Below are 17,531 nucleotides of genomic sequence, written 5' to 3'. Positions count from 1 at the left end.
CCATCACTGACCATTTTAAACCAAGACTGCACAATTTTCTAAAATCTATGCTCTCTTTCCAACACAAATAATTTAGGGAAGTTCCAGGGCTTGTGTAATTCAGGAGGTCAGACTAGATGATCAGAATGGTCCCTTTGGTCTATGTATCTATGAATCTATCTTCTTCTTTCATATGGCATCTTGAAAAGCAACATTAAAGGGTGATGTCCATGGTTGCCGTCCACTCTACGGCTTCCAGTGACGTGGAATTAATCAAAGCTGTCCCTCCAAAGAAGGATCTTAGAGGGCAGCAGTTCACTAGATGTTCCATGGTTTGGATGTCTTCTCCACATTCACATATTGGGCTGTCCTTCACTGTCCATTTGTGTAGTAGGGAATTGCAATGCCTGTGTGAGGTTCTGATGCAGTTTGTTGTGATCCACATCTTATGTGGCATGGTGAAGCCAGGTGGTTGCTTTGTGGGAACTGTAATCAGGTATTGATTCTCGGCCCCACTATTTCCCCACAGCCTCCACCACTTCTCTTTTGGTGATAGTCCACAGGTTTTGAGAGCTTTGGCTGCTAACCAGAAGGGCTTCCTGGACTTAAGGTGGGATTTTGGGGGGCCTTGGAGATCTTCATAGAGAGGTGAGTTTGGGTTCATTATCGTGAAGTCATACTCTTGCACTATCGCTGCTTCTCTTGGGCGGCATGGTGGTAAGATATGCACGAGAATGGGAAGCTGGGCGGTAGGTGCTGACTCCAGCTCTCCCGTGACATTTCTGACAGCAGTGTTCAGTTGCACGTTGACAAGTGTTCCATGCATGCTACCTACCCATGCTGGCCTGCAATATTCGGCTACTAAGAGGATGATGGCCAAGGTAGCTGTCTGCTAAGTGTGAGCATCTACTCTCCAACCGCGGTCCTGGCTAGTTTGTGGATTATATTGTTCCTAGCCTTTATCTGGGCAACAGTCTTCACCAAACATTGGTGGTATGTAGGGCTCCAACCCAGAACCATTCCAAGATATTTTGGAAAATCTTGTGCCTGAGTATGTGGCCGGGCACGTCTTTGCCTCATGGTGGAATGCGGAGAGAGCTGTTTTCTGAGGCTCTGGTTGGCGTCATCAGAGCCAGTAGTATTTCTCCAGGGGTTTCAGATTTTCTAGGAGGATGCGTTCCGCTTGGGGGGAAGTGCTCACTGGATGGCAAGTGCAAGATCACCTGCGTAGACAATTTTCCATGACTGGGTTGATCACGTGTCTCTGATACAAATATTGAAGAGTGATGGTACCAAGACCGATCCCTGTGGAAGTCTATTGCTCAGTAGATGAGGTCTGTTGGTCTCTTCCGTTATACGTCTGCAATACTTACAGCTGGTGAGCAAAACGGTCAGTCTGTGCAATGTTGTTCTGCAACGTGCGATTTTTGACATTTTCAGAAGCGGGCCATCTTGCCAAACCGTGTCTTATTCCGAGGACAGATCCACAAAAGCAGCGGCTGTTTTGAGCCTGGGTTAGTAGCCGGATTTGATGTAGATCATCGGTCTGATTACCTAATCACAGGTGCATTGCCCCAGTTCAAACCCAACTTGTTCTTTCGGGATGTAGTCCTCAGAGGTGGATGTAAGTCTCTGGAGCAGCATCTTTTCCAAGACTGCATACGTTACACATAGTAATGATATCAGCCGGGAGTCTTTCTGATTCTTGGCTGCTTTCCCTGGTTTCAGGACAGTGATGTTTTTTGCCTGTTGCCCCATATCTTGGCTATTTGGACAAAGGCATGCACACTGGTAAGGAAGCAGGTCAGCCAATAAACTGACCTAGGTTTTCCAGAAATTTTGGGAAGATGCCAGCTGCACCTGTAGCCTGGCCAAGGTTGGTGCACCCTTTGGCCTTGTCTGAGTCTTCTCTAGTGAACGGTTTAGGTTCGATGTTGCTGGGAGGTCGGACAGGGAGCGATACAGCTTTGGGAAAGGTTAGCATCGCCCAGATTATGGAGAAGCCTCCAGGCCTTCCGGCTCGAGTGGGAGAAATCTAGGCCCTGCATAGCTTTTATTCATCGGAGTTCAGTGATGCCAGGTGGGCGGCTGTAGCAGCAGGGTTACCTGATATTACTCCTTTAGCAGTATCGGTCTGTATGCCAACCAGCAGGGGGTGCTGGCTTTCCTGCAGTCGCGGGGGATGTTCCTTTTCATGGCCACTTTGAGGAGGCTGATGCCCCGTTGTAGTTGGTTACATTTGTAGATATTCAGCAAACCGCTGTTTCCAGGCAGCCGTTCCAATCGGCCCTCCGAAAGCTCTCGCGCGGCTTTGGGAGCGAAGTAATTAGGTAGGCTTGGAGACCATGCTCTGTGATGACAGGCCGGGGTTGCTATGTGGAAAAGCATCACCGTGAGTTTATTTCACCACCAGGGGCCATGTGCTTCATGTCCTGTTCCCAGAACACAAGTCCGGGGACACTCTTGTGGAATGGAAAGTGCCTGGCTGCATAGGATCCAAGAGCAGGGGGCTGTCTTAATTCGAGGCCCATTCAAGGAGCTGTTCGCCCGTGGTATCATTGTTGTCATAACCCCAGGATGTCTGACGGCTATAGAAGTCGCCAGCCCATATGGAAGGGTTGCTGTGATTTGGTAGAGCCAGCATGAGCCGGTCGCAACATGGCGGCTTGTAGACATTGATGCTCCTAAGTTCCCCGATTCTCGTGGTGGTGGTGAGATCGGGTCTCTGGAGCAGATATTCCAGACACAAGACAATGAGGGTGTGGATGACCGTTTTAGCCATGTGGATGGAGAGGAAAGGCTGGATCTTAGAGGTGGTAGGCAGGACTAATCGGGAAGATTTAGCCATAGCCTGGATGTGAGGATCTAGAGAAAGGGCTGGTCCAAGATAATGCCCAGCTTAGGAGATAGTAGCAGAGCAAAGTCAGGAACTTTGGTGGCATTTTACATGATGGTCTGATTGGATCACCAAGGGCCCAATCCAGGAAGGTGCTCAGCACCTCTTGATGCTAGAAGTCAATGGGAACGGGGCTGAGGATGCTCCGCTCCTGGGCGGGGTTGGCTTCTGAATGACCTGGCTGGAATCTCTTGACAAGGGACATTTAGTCCTGACCTGATTAGAGAAGAAGGCTGTGGTCTGTGGGCTTCATTAGCACGCCACCACCTGCTCCACTCTGATGCCTTTCAGCTGTCTAACCTTGTGAACTTGTGCCGGAAACCCAGGTTTCCCGCCAGGCCTTCCGAGGAACAGCCAGCAACAGTTCCTAATGACCCATCCCGCCGGAGGTGTGAATTCCAGCTCGAGGAGACCTACCCCAGGCTTGCTCCGAGCGAGCTAGCGTGCTAAGAATAGCATGCAGCCATGGCAGTGCAAGTGGCGGGAGGGGCTGGCCACCCTGAGCATGCGCTAGGGTCTTGGATGGCCTTGGGGGCTAGCCCCTCCTGCTCCTTGCAGTGCCATGGCTACGCTTCTGTACTTGGTTCAGTGCCAGCGCGGGCACGTCTCCTCGCTGGCACCTTCGCCCCTGCCTAAGGTCCGTGGTTGAAATTGACAAGAACCACGTCTTTGCTGAAGATTGCCTCGGACTGACTCCCAGGGGAACCAATAAGGACAGAATCCCATTGTTTCCAGTGGAGATTACTGCTGATTGACTATTATTATTTGTATTCCCATAGCGCCGAGCAGTCCGACTCCTGGATGGGGACCCCATAGTGCTGGGCAGAACAAGAGACGGTCCCTGTCCCAGAGAGCTTGAAATTTCAGCATAAGACAAGAGACAACAAATAGATACAGACCAATGGGGGAGCACAGGGAAAATATGGAACAATATCGGTCAACATGACGGGCAGTGGTCTCTTCACACCAGCACATCAGCTGTGACGAAGGGGTTTGGAGACCTCACGGCAAAGCAGGGCTTTAAGGAGGGATTTGGAGTAGGATAATGAGGTGGTTTTGTGGATGTTTGTGGGGACCAGGGGAGAAACCATGAAGGGACTTGTTTGCAAATGTAACAAGTGGGTGATGGAGGCTGCAGCCAAGGGCTGATGGGAGGCAGGAGTGGACATCTTGATAGCGAATGAGAGACGGGAGGTCGGCTGGGGATAGAATGTGGAGGCCCTTGAATGTGAAGACGGGCAGCTTACCTTGGATGTGACAGAGAAGGGGGAGCCAGCGGTGGGACTCAGAGGGGTGATGTGGCCAAAGTGATGGGCTAGGAAAATGATCTTTGCAGCAGCCTTCTGAGTGGCTACAAGGGAGGCAAGATTACATTAGTGGAGGCCCAGAGCAAAGGACACTGCTGCAAGTGAGATGGGAGAGAGGACTAGAGAGGAATGGGGTTTGCATTCCAGTGACTGCCGGGGGAGTTTGCTAAGAATTCAGGCTCTGGCAAGTTCACAAGGCATTGACCAGACTTTCGGATGGATTCCAGAACGTGCCTGTGATTAGGAAATGACCTGTTTTGTGCACACACTGATTATGCTCCATTACTTAGGACTGCAACATAGAACTTAAAAAAACAACCCCCCCCCCCCCGCATAGCCAAGAAGGGTGTGTGGATTTGATGGATCAAGTTCAGGGGTGATCTTAGAGATTCAATTTACCTGCAGGATTGTGGTCACCGTCCAGGGTCCCGTTACCTGGGCAGTGCTTGGATGACCTGTGGCTCTAGGACAGCTGCGGGGTCATTAAGGACAGGGAGATTTCACATCCACTCCCAGGTTTCTCCTCTGTGATTGTATCACTGACCCCGAGCTGGAGGGAGGCCTCCATCTGGAGATTATGCCTATGTTTTCTGGCCTGGTGTCTTGTCAAGACGTGATGTAGCATCTTCCAGGAGGTGATGAAAGCCCTGTAGAAATGAGTTGGTGAGAGAGGAAATGCACAAGGAGAATGAAGAATTGAAGAGTGAACATGGATTGCCGTCCTGGAAGGCTCATATCAAAGGATGCAAAGTTAAAAACCAATCAAACATTGTCACACAGACACTCACAGGGACGCTACAGCCTTGCACTGGCCCCCCCTCTGCCCCAGTCCCATGTGTTAAGCGCTTGTCACCAGATCGCTGCATACCCCCAGTGCAGCCGGGGTGGGATAGAATGCAGGTATCCTTGGGAGCATGGGGCTGCTACTCTGGGTCAGACTATTGACCCGTAGCCTCCTGCTTCTAGCAGCAGCCAATAGCTGATACTTCCAAGGAAGGCAAAATCCTCCATGATGCACCTACCCACTTGTGCATTATTGACCATGGGCTGGGCGAAGGGTACTGCTCCTCCCTGACAACATGATGGAGAGATAGATAGTGGAGCAATTGCATGGGGGGAGGGAGAATGGAATAGTAAATAAATAATAAAATAAAACCCATGTCTGTTTCTCATACAGTGCTTTTCATCTGACAACCTTAAAGCACTTTACAACCTGTTTTAAATGTCTTGATCTCCACACATGCCTGGGAGGCAGGGCAGTGCTATCATCCCCATTGTACAAATGGGAAAACTGAGGCAGAGAGCGAGACTAAGGGACTTTCCCATGGGCACACAGGAAATCCATGGCAGAGCAGGAAATTCACCAGTGCCAGTGCTTTAACCAACCACTGGACCATCCTCCCTCCACATGCAAACACTGTCCAGCCTACGGATTGGTGGCAAACAATTCAACGCCATCGCTGACTATTTGTAGCCGGTGCTGGGGGCTTTGTCACCTGACTCACAAACCTTATGTGAGCGCTGCACGGGGATTCATGAGCTTTCACTTTCTGGGAACATTCTTACCAAATAATCAATAAAAGAAAGCCCCCACCCACCATGCTCTGCCATGCTGGGCAGCCGTCTGTAATCCACCCACAGCCAGGGCATCTCGGATCAGCAGGGCAGCAGTTCTCAGGGTCTCTGGTCAGCCGTGCTGCATTTTGGGGTGGCCATTGGTAGGAGCACGGCACTGAGTGGCCCGGGGGGGGGGGTCAGTGGGATTGTCGTGCATAGCAGCTTTAGGGGGTAGCATTGCGTGATAGAGTGACAGCTCTGCTCTAGGTAAGGTCGGGACTCGCTCACTGTTTCGTTTGCTAGCCACAGAGTTTCCTGTTCCCACTATTTCCCCAGCCTCGAATGCTCCTCTCAATCGCTCGTCGGCTCCATGCTCGGTCGCAGCTCTCCTGTCGCCTTTCTTTGCCCTGCTAAAACCGTGTGTTGTAAATCTTAAAAAAAGGCCAAGAGGAGCAGGGAGGTTTACATGGGCTGGAAGCACCAGGGGACTGGTGGGAGTCAGCTGCAGAGTGTGCTTGACCTGGCTGGCAGGTCCCTGCTGGAAGATCACGTGGGCTCTGCTTCTGGGAAGTGCTGCAGTGACTGTGGGCATAGTGCCCACATGGGCCGTAAATTCCAACCGCTGACCCCCTGAGCACGGGCGCTGGACCTCACGCTGCCAGCGTATGTGAATCCTGAGCCCAGATCCGAGCGGGCCGGAACCCCCTGCTTATCGACGGCCTGGTGCCCTACCCAACAGAGGATATTTTTGTTTGCCAGTCTCCCGCCTTTTTCAAAGCCAGCACACAGAGTGCAGCCTGGAACACACCCAGCCTGAGCAGGGCTGTCCCTCTTCCTGTCTCACAATAGAGCCGAGTGTTTATAATCCACACCGAATGGACTTCTGCTGAACTCGGACAAACAACCAAGGCCAGACATTTGCATAAGAAGGTCGCCGTCGCCACGGTGGGTGGGGACAGTTTTAGAGCCACGTTTTTAAAGCTTCCCTTTGTTTGTAAGGACTCCTCGGCCACGCTGGTTTCGTGCACAGCCACGTTAGAACTTTGTTCCCCACTGGACAAATATTGTGCTTTTACAAAAAGTCTGGGGGGCTGATTATCTGTCCTGCGAAAGCCCGTCTATGCCGTGCCATGAGAACGTAATGGGACTTCCCTAATAGTCCCCTGGCTCTCATTTAGATCCGTCCCTCTGTGTCGTGTTTCTGCATGCTGCTAAACAGCTGCCAAGCTCCGCTCCAGAGGTGGCTGCATTTCTTTGGCAGACAAAGCACTCCTGGAGCTTGGTTTGCCTATCAGCGCCACCTGGCTGGAAAGACATTGGGGCTGACGGGCACTACGCAGGAGTAAGATTAGCCCAAGACTTTTAAAATGCTGTCTGTGCCCTACTTTCAGCAAAGTTATCCGTGCCTCAGTTTCCTGATCTGGAAAATGCGGATTATGATACTGCCCTCTTTTGTAAAGTGGGTGAAAAGCGCCCTGGAAGGGCTGTTTATTAATACTTATTATCCTCCAGGCAGATAGAATTTCCCCAACCTCCCTGTGTAAAGGCCTGAATAACAGGACTTACTTTCTCTCACACTGTCTCCCATTTATCCCTCTCTGTCTCCTCTCTCTCTATCATTTCTTCTTTGTCTCTCCACCACTCATCCTTCTTCTGCTAGCTCTAGTTCTCTCATTCCTCTCCCCTCCCTCCTTGCAGATCCGCTCCATCCCCTCTCCTCAGCATGGTAATAGACAAAGAGTTCGCTGCAGTTTCGAAAGGCTCAGGAATGCTTTTAGGCGGCGGGGCGCCCTGCCTTGCTATCACTTTATTTTTGACTCCATGGTTTAGTTCAAGGCTCCTTTGTCCTGCTGAGTGGCAGGGAGGGGCAGGGAACACGTCCTCTGTCTGCCTGATGGGATCGCACGCAGCATGGAGAGGTGTGATCTCCTGGACGGGAGAGGTGGGTGAATTTAAGAGATGCGTCCTTTGCTTAGCCCCTGGCATGAACTGCAGGGAAATCAGTCTACAGCTGCCCCGGGTCCCCACGCCAGGTTCCAATGAACAGAACGGCCGATCTAGGGAGCAAGGCTGTTCGGTACTAAGCGGCCCCTTCGAGCAGGTGAAGAAAGCCTTGGCAGATACAGAAGAAGCAGGCAGGTCACACGTCTCCAGCATGTTCTCCTTGGATGATCCTGGGCTCACTTTCATCTCTGAAGTTTGGTGCTGGACTGAAGCCTTCTCTCCACACAGCATGTCCCTCCCAGACAACCTTCCCGCCTGCCCCCATGACTCTTCCTCATGGCAAATAGTCTTTATCGGTGGCCCGTCCAGGACTTAGCTCCCCCGGTGGCTGTGGAAGGAGGAGGCTCAGCTATGGGGGCAATTTTTATGCTGTGGACACAGGATGGAGTTTGAGACCCTCCCGCTCATTGCAAACAGGGCCACACCCCCCAAGCAGCCACCAGACGCCCCCGGGGCACACTCAGCCACGTGCCCACGGCAGAAGCTCCTGCGTGCACCCGTCCATACACAGTCCACTTGGTCCCACCCATGTGCAATACACTCCCTGTCCTCCGTGCACTGCACGCTACCCCGGCAGAGAGACGGCTTGCTCTCTGGCCTGTGCTCTCCTAACCCTTCTCTCTCTGTGTCACCCCCCCTCCCCTCTGCGTCCACTGCGGGGGGTGTACGCCCACACTAGCTAGAAGCCCGTGTCCCAGCCCAGGCAAAGACACACGTGCGTTAGCCTCACTCGATCTAGCCCGCTACAAATAACGGCCTGGACGCTGCGGCAGGGGCTGGCCACGCACGCGCCGCTGGGTTTAGACTCAGGCTGCTTTCCTGAGCCATGTCCACACCGCTGGTTTTAGCCCGGGAGCTGAGTGCCGCTGGCTCACGCCCGTCTGGTTCCCTGGGCTGGGAGACATGCTCCCAACTGCAGCCTGGGACATCCCCAGGGCTCTGACGAGGGAGGGGCCAGAGGTGGCTGGGTCTCTTTTAGGGGCTCCCTCATGTCTGTCTGCTGGCCTCTGTCCTTCTCCCCACGGTTTAAATTAAAGCAGGACACTTGACATTCAGGGGGCCTGGCTCCCCCCCATAATTCAAGCCCTGGACATCCCCATAAACTTCACCCTTTTACAGTCACACACCACACACTCAGCTCACGTACTGCACACGCCCAGAGCCCATAGAACGTTTCGCCTCAGGCCACGTCCCTCTCACACAGACACACACTCCTGACTTCCCCAGGAAATCGCCGCTAACCTGCTGCCTTCTTCAGTCACAGGACCTTTAATCTCTCCTGGCCACCCTGAGCATGCTATTGTCCCCAGGACCAGCAGCACGATGCCAGCTTCCTTCCCCTGGCCTCACCTCTTCCCCTCTTGAGCCAACACTGCAACAATGAGTGCGGATCGCTGGGCATTTATCCAAGCGAGGGAGGGCTCTGAACAGACACTTGTCTGTCTTCAGCCGCGTTCCCCAAGGCTGGTTGGCTGTGAAGAGCTGAACGGACGTGTAAATAGAGCAGCCGAACTGGCCACAGTTCTAAAATAGGAGACAGTGTTGTCCAGTGGTTAGCTCAGGGGCATGGACATCAGGACTGCTGGGTTCTATTCCCAGCTTCGCCTCCCACTTGCTGTGTCACCTTGGTCAAGGCACTTAACGTCTCTGCACCTCAGTTTACCCACCTGTCAATTAATGGACTTATCCTGCATTGAACTACATGACAAGGACAATGACAGGCTTAATGTTTACAAAGTGCTTTTGTATCCTCAGAAAACAGCAGTTACCAGTATCCAAAGGGCAGAGAGACAGATGTTGCTACTACCTAGGGTACGGAGGCTTTGTTGGCTTTTTCAAAGTTTCTGTTTTGCACAAAATTTTCCATGACATTTTAATTGACTTTTTTATCAAAATAGTTTTTAAAAAATGTTCGTTTGCAGAAAGGCTAGTTTTGAGTCGGAAACCCTGCTTTGCACCAAGTGAAAAAGGTCCGTGACAATTTCAATTAAAAAAACAAAACTGGCAACAATACTGCAAACAAACGTCCAAACCCACGCCCCTGTTTTTCAACCAGCGCCGAACATCGCAGCGGTACTGGATCCAATGTTGCACTGTGGGGACAGAGCACAGCGTGGGCGGGTGGCGTTAGGGAGTTCCACTGACAGCCAGTGATTAATGAGTCTGCAGTGGTGGTAGCTGGACCTCATCAGGGCTCAATTCCAGACACTAACATCTGGATTGTTATTCAGGTGCAAAGAAAGTAACAATTTGGGGGTAGGGGTTAGCTGGAATACGCTTTCCACGTTAATTTTTAGTTAATCAAGTGTGCTTTTTGTTGATTGCTGCTTGTTACTTAACGGTAGAGAGGGGGAATGCATAGCCCAGAAGGACAATAGAATCATTGACAGACTTCTACTGATGGCAGATCCACCATGTTAAGTGGTACCAGTGGTTAATTGCTCTCATTGTAGAGTAGCGTCCTTGTTATTGGCTGGCATCGTAGAGATCTGAGTAGCTTGAAAGCTTGTCTCTTTCACCAAGATAAGTTGGTACAATATATTACCTCTAACCCAGCACAACCTCCCCTCCCTTGTCTCTCATATTCTGGGACCAACACAGCTACAAGAATGCTGCAGACAAAAGGTAACAACTGACAGTTATCTCAGTCAACACCAGGGATCGAACTGGAGACCTCCAAAGCTAAAGAATAAGTCCGTATAGCTCAACCTAAAGGATGAAGTCCCTTAGCTACCTGTTTTAGTAGCCGCCTCTCCTCTGGGGATCAGACCGAGTGGGAGACATGGAATGCACACTGAACAGTACGTTAGAGGAAGATGACTGAGGCTATTCAACAACCTTAGTCTTATTGGGTTTATTTTTAATGCCTGAGCTCAAGGACGGCAGCAGAGCCGGCTGAAACCCTCCTCTTAAAACACGGGTTTTAAAATGGCCTTTTTGGATTAAACAAATTTTTTTGACAACAATCTCATTTTTCTCCAAGAGTCTGGGGCTTGTGCCAAACCAATGAAACCAGTGCCGTTCTTGGCCCCCAAAGTGAAACGTTGCCGTTGCCAAAGATTGAAAGTCTTGGTGGCTTCCAGGGTTTCAAGGAAACCCCCTAACTTTTAGCGGGGAAAAGAAAAAAAAAAAGGCATTTCCCAAACAGCTCTGCCCTGATTACCCTGGAGACCTCTCTTGAACAAAAGAACAGGAACACCATGGCCAGGGGCAGGGCAAGCTCCTCCCAACCCAACCCCCTTGCCATGGTATCTTAATCCTGTCCTGAAGGGACTCCTTTCTAGAGGGCAGATGAGCCTCTAAGACCCATTCAATCCTTGGCCTCTCTCCTGAGACTGCCAAGAGTGTGGCTGGCAGCGGTGGGTCTCATGGCACGGATGCATGCCTACTGAGCCATGCTCTGAGAACCCACCAACTCATTTCATGCCACTATTGCCACCAGCTGGTCTTAAACCTTTGGTGTAAGAAACTGATTAGCAATCAAAACCGCCTTCACCAAACAAGGACACTCCACCAAAGAAGCAGATCACATCTTGGAACAGGCAACCTAAATACCCTGAGAGAACCTGCTTCAATACAGAAATAAAACCACCTCGGACCGCGCACCCCTAGCCATCTCCTACCCCCCAATACTGGAACCCATAGAGGGGTATCAACCCATACTCGATGGGGACCCCGTCCCGAAAGAAATATTTCTTGAACCACCTCTTCTGGCCCTCAAACAACTCCCCAATCTCTCCAAGTCTCGTCATCCGAAGCAAGCTGTCCACAGACCAGGATGCACCAACTCAAAGCAGCACCCTGCCAGAACAACAGATGCAAAACCTGCAGCCATATCTCCCCTGCTATAGTGATCAACACCCTCCACAACACACCTTTCGAGATCCAGGGGACTGTCCTACAGATGCCCATCCCAACATGTGGCGTACCTCATCCAGTGCACTAAATGCCCCAGTAAAATCTATGTGGGTGAAACCAGACAGTCACTGTGCTCTTGAATGAACTCACACAGGGAAATGATAAAAGACAAAAACACCCCATCACCTGTGGGCGAACACTTTTCACAAAGCGATCGCTCCACATCTGACCTCTTGGTCCTCATCTGCAAAAGGAAACCTGCACAACACTTTCAAAAGACGAGCCTAGGAGCTAAATTCATAACTCTGCTAGACACTAAAAATCACGGACTGACCAGAGACACCGGATTTATGGCTCATTACAACAATCTGTAACTCACTACCCCCCTCTTTTTGTCCTATGACAACAGGAGCATTACCCGACCACTTCACCTTGAATGATCCCTTAGGATATATGCAAAAAGAACAGGAGGACTTGTGGCACCTTAGAGACTAACACATTTATTTGAGCATAAGCTTCCTTTTCTTTTTGCGGATACAGACTGACACGGCTGCTACTCTGAAACCTAGGATATAGGCTAACTATTTATGCTAAACTAACTGTTTGATCTTGCATTTAGCTGCGACACTCCGAGTACCTTTCCCAGACCTGAAAAAGAGCGCTGTGTGGCTTGAAAGCTTGATTCGCTCACCAACAGAAGTTGGTCCAACAAAAGATACATAGGTGCCAAATCCGTGCTGAGCACCCACCAGCAGCCCCCCATCAGAACCTCCCCCTCCTTCCCTGCGCCTCCTGCCCGCCACAATCAGCTGTTTTGCGGCATGCAGGAGGCTGGGAGGGAGGGCGGAGGAGAGAGGACGTCGCACGCTTGGGGAAGGGGACGGAACAGGGTGGGAAGAGGTGGGGAGGGGGCGAAGCAGGGGTGGGAAGAGGTAGGTGGGGCCTTGGGGGAAGGGGTGGAGTGGGGGCAGGGCCTGGGGCAGAGCCAGGGGTCGAGCCCGCCCCCCACCCCCCCGGCACATTGGGAAGTCGGCACCTGTGAAAAGAGATGACCTCCCCCACCTTGTCTCTCAGATTAGCAACCAGACATCTGGAACTGGCCAAAGGTCCTTCTGGCCTAGGAGATGCTGATGGAAACAATTTGAAGAACAACTCCATTCCCACCAAACCTGCGGGAGGGGGAAATCGGCTGTCAAACTCAAAGCAGGTCACCCTGAAACAAACAGCAGCTCTTCCCCTGTCCCTCCTCCCCCCGGGCATGGCGGTAAGGCCTTGCATGAAGGGACTGAAGGTAGTTTTGCAGTGGCAAAGGCTGGGGGGAGCAGCTGAGGTCTGTTTGCCGCAGGAGGTTAACATCAGTGCTCTCATTTTTGTGTGTGGCGGTATATTACATGCACACTCTGCCTGTCATATTTCCAAGCCAGATCAGGCTGCGTGTCTGGAAAGCATTATCCGGATGGCATTATGCATTAGACATTAATGAAGAGATCATGTGAGCTCTGCCCTCCAGCACGGAGACTTCAAAAACAGAGCCGGGTTTGCATTAAAACCTACCTCGGTTCCCTCCTCGTTCTCCGCGGCTTGAGTGACAGGTTGGTAAATATTTGCTGAACTGGTTCATCCGGAGTTCTCTCTGGAAACAAAAATAAACCCAGGGAGAGGAACAGTGTTGGAGAGATCGGTTAGGAACATCAGAATGGCTCTCACGTCCGAGACACGTACAGCCTGATGCTTTCGATTGTGGGACTGGGAATCAGGACTCCTGGATTCGCTGTCTTGGCATGTGACCTCAGCCAAATCACTCAGCCTCACTGTATCTGGCTTTCCCTGTCTGTATCATGGAGCTAATAGCACGTCCTACCTCACAGGTGTGCAGGGAGCTCTCAGTTGGAAGCTGCTATAGAAATGCAGGGGGGTTGTTATTTAACTTGGTGTCCTACCTCTGACTTCAGCGAGGGCTTTTTTTCCCATTCTAGAATGAAGTACAAAGCCCCTCTTTATGTCTCTGCTCAAAAAGGCAGCTGGACAATAGTGCAACACTTCTCCCACAGGGGAAGAGAACATTTCCTTCCTGACCCCAGCTGGTTCTTAGTTTATGTCCTGAAACATGGGCCAATGACCCTTGTAATATTTTCCCTTAGCCAGTTACTGCAGCTGCTGTTCTTTATTTACGTGTCAAATCCTTGTCTGAATCTTAATAAAATATCTGCCTAATGTCCTGCAGGGGTGAGTTCCATGAGTTTATTATACTGATGTGGCAGGTGTCAGTAGATGGCACTGTTACTCAGTTTTTTCTTAGTGGGGTTTTCTTCTTGTGTCCTTTCCCACTATCATGGTTTTCCAGTGTTGAACACATGATATGGCCCAGTCTGTAGCCCTGGCAAGATCTTGCACAGTGCATGGTTCCTCCAGGAGCTGGGTCAACCAACAACATCACATAATCATAGAAATACCGGGCTGGAAGGCACCCTGAGAAGTCATCAAGTCCAGCCCCCTGCACTGTGGCAGGACCAAGTAAACCTAGATCATCCCTGACAGGTGCTTGTCCAACTTGTTTTTAAACACTTCCAATGATGGAGACACTCCACAACCTCCTTTGGAAGCCTCGTCCAGAGCTTAACAACCCTTAGAGCTAGAAAGGTTTCAGAGTAGCAGCCGTGTTAGTCTGTATCCGCAAAAAGAACAGGAGGACTTGTGGCACCTTAGAGACTAACAAATTTATTAGAGCATAAGCTTTCGTGGGCTACGGCCTACTTCATCGGATGCATAGAATAGAACGTATAGCAAGAAGATATATATATACATACAGAGAACGAGAAAGTTGTCATACGAACTGTAAGAGGCTGATTAATTAAGATGAGCTATTATCAGCAGGAGAAAAAACACTTTTGTAGTGAAAATCAAGATGGCCCATTCAGACAGCTGACAAGAAGGTGTGAAGATACTTAACATGGGGAAATAGATTCAATATGTGGAATGACCCAGCCACCCCCAGTCTCTCTTCAAACCCAGCTTAATGGGATCTCGTTTGCAGATTAATTCAAGCTCAGCAGTTTCTCCTTGGAGTCTGTTTTTGAAGCTTTTCTGTTGCAAAATTGCCACAGACCTAGAATCCTACTTTCGACGTCTCCGACTCAGACTATTTCCAACACACCTCTGAACAATATACTAACCCACAGAATCCTTCCTACCAACACTACAAAAAGAAGGATTCTTCCTCGTTCTCTGTATGTATATATATATCTTCTTACTATATGTTCCATTCTGTGCATCCGATGAAGTGAGCTGTAGCCCACAAAAGCTTATACTCTAATAAATTTGTTAGTCTCTAAGGTGCCACAAGTCCTCCTGTTCTTTTTTTAGAGCTAGAAAGTTTGTCCTAAACGTCCCTTGCTGCAGATTAAGCCTATTACTTCTTGTCCTACCTTCAGAGGACTTGGAGAATAATTGATCACCGTCTGCTTTATAACCGCCCTTAATATATGAACATAACATACAAGACAACTTAACTCGAAGACAAAGCTACGGCACCATCTATTGGTAGAGGTGCAGTCTACACTGACCATTACAACAGACAGTGTCAGAAGTGACCATTGTGGGTCACCAAGCATGGATTCACCAAGGGCAAGTCCTGCCTGACTAATCTAATCGCCTTCTATGACGAGATAACGGGCTCTGTGGATGAGGGGAAAGCAGTGGACGTGTTGTTCCTTGACTTTAGCAAAGCTTTTGACACTGTCTCCCACAGTATTCTTGCCAGCAAGTTAAAGAAGTATGGGCTGGATGGATGCACTATAAGGTGGACAGAAAGCTGGCTAGATTGTCGGGCTCAACGGGTAGTGATCAATGGCTCCATGTCTAGTTGGCAGCCAGTATCAAGTGGAGTGCCCCAAGGGTCAGTCCTGGGGCCGGTTTTGTTCAATATCTTCATAAATGATCTGGAGGATGGCGTGGATTGCACCCTCAGCAAGTTTACAGATGACACTAAATTGGGAGGAGAGGTAGATACGCTGGAGGGTAGGGATAAGATACAGAGGGCCCTAGACAAATTAGAGGATTGGGCCAAAAGAAATCTGATGAGGTTCAACAAGGACAAGTGCTGAGTCCTGCACTAAGGACAGAAGAATCCAATGCACCGCTACAGACTAGGGACCGAATGGCTCGGCAGCAGTTCTGCAGAAAAGGACCTAGGGGTTACAGTGGACGAGCAGCTGGATATGAGTCAACAGTGTGCCCTTGTTGCCAGGAAGGCTAAGGGCATTTTGGGATGTATAAGTAGGGGCATTGCCAGCAGATCGAGGGACTGTGATCGTTCCCCTCTATTCGACATTGGTGAGGCCTCATCTGGAGTACTGTGTCCAGTTTGGAGCCCCACACTACAAGGAGGATGTGGAAAAATTGGAAAGTGTCAGCGGAGGGCAAGAAAAATGATTAGGGGACTGGAGCACATGACTTATGAGGAGAGGCTGAGGGAACTGGGATTGTTTAGTTTGCGGAAGAGAAGAATGAGGGGGGATTTGATAGCTGCTTTCCACTACCTGAAAGGGGGTTCCAAAGAGGATGGATCTAGACTGTTCTCAGTGGTAGCAGATGACAGAACAAGGAGTAATGTTGCAGTGGGGGAGGTTTAGGTAGGATATTAGGAAAAACTTTTTCACTAGGAGGGTGGTGAAGCACTGCAATGTGTTACCTAGGGAGGTGGTGGAATCTCCTTCCTTTGAGGTTTTTAAGGTCAGGCTTGACAAAGCCCTGGCTGGAATGATTTAGTTGGGGATTGGTCCTGCTTTGAGCAGGGGGTTGGACTAGATGACCTCCTGAGGTCCCTTCCAACCCTGATATTCTATGATTCTCTAGTCTGACCTCCTGTAGCTTGTAGCCATGAGATGGGCACAGAAAGATACGCAATGATCCTGCGCTTGCCAGCCAGGTTAGACAGCCAGATCCTAGGATGGAAAAAGCAGGGTCATTATTTATCTTTCTGTGACTGCAGGCAGGTGACCCCCCTTGTACCTGCCCAGGAGCAGCTGCACCCACACAGGTTTGGGAAGGGCCACCCTAGGGTTTTTAACTCATTGATTGCCAGTTTAAATTAACAGGGCTCGCCGCAAGCCTGCTTGCTCAGGAACATATGCTTGCGGAGAGCTTGTACCAATTACCCTTACCTGGCGATCTGTTAAGGAAGGAGGGACCCGTCGTTCCAGCCCTGGCTTGGAGATTGAAGTTCAATTCTCTGCTCTGCCAAAGATCGTTGGGCAAGTCTCTCAGGCTCAGATCCCCAAAGGAATTGATTTCAAAGGGAGTAAGGTGCCTAAAAAAAAATCTCTGAGAGCACTCAAAGCCTCTGTATATTGCTTGACCCACAGCCTGTTCCCTGTACTCCGGCCCCATGCCCTGCCACATGGCCTTGTCACTGATCATGGTCTCATGCAGGTCATCCGAGCTGTTCCACACTCCCCTTTTTCAGCTGCCCCCCAATGCAAAAAGATCATTTCAGCCCTACCTAACCCTTAACTGACAGGTCTGGGGGGGCCTGGTCCCAGTGTGGAGCAAGGATCTGCCCATGTGGATCCAATTGCACAATCCGGGCCTATGTCATAAGGAACACTACTACTAACTCAGATAGTAAGCTCAGGAGTAGCTTTTCAGACACGTTTTAATAGCCAGGAAATAAGCTGTTGGTTTTGTTTTAAGGCCCCAGTTTAACCCTTCCCCTGCAGCAGCAGAAACACAGACACATGGTCTCAATCTGTGGATCCAACTGCTTGGCCCCAGCCTCAGCAGCCCTGAACTTCCCTAAAGAGGCAACCAGGATTCCCCCCGACAGAGGACTCCTTGGGTAGCCACCTCCTTCTCCCACTTCAGGTAGAGGGCGTGGAGGATGCAGGAAGAGGCAGGACAGTGCACAATCCTTGGCCAGCACAGTGATCTGT

General features: G+C 50.4%; 1 protein-coding gene across 3 annotated transcripts in view; it reads right to left on the bottom strand.

Moving 5' to 3' along the window:
- Positions 1-13,311, bottom strand: part of HSPA12B (heat shock protein family A (Hsp70) member 12B) — an 85,925-nt gene extending 72,614 nt beyond the window's left edge. The window contains exons 1-2 of one of the 3 annotated variants that reach the window (XM_074951971.1): positions 13,156-13,311; positions 4,582-4,829 (exon numbers count right to left, since the gene is read on the bottom strand). The gene's annotated coding sequence lies outside the window, so the exon portion shown is untranslated. Of the gene's footprint in view, positions 1-4,122; positions 4,227-4,581; positions 4,830-13,155 lie in introns of those variants that run through there. The other 2 variants (XM_074951972.1, XM_074951975.1) reach the window with 2 other exon arrangements.
- Between the last annotated feature and the right edge of the window lie 4,220 nt (positions 13,312-17,531).

The sequence above is a fragment of the Natator depressus genome, chromosome 4 (assembly GCF_965152275.1).
Source record: "Natator depressus isolate rNatDep1 chromosome 4, rNatDep2.hap1, whole genome shotgun sequence".
NCBI lineage: Eukaryota > Metazoa > Chordata > Testudines > Cheloniidae > Natator > Natator depressus.
This window is presented reverse-complemented; position numbering and strand designations above follow the sequence as displayed.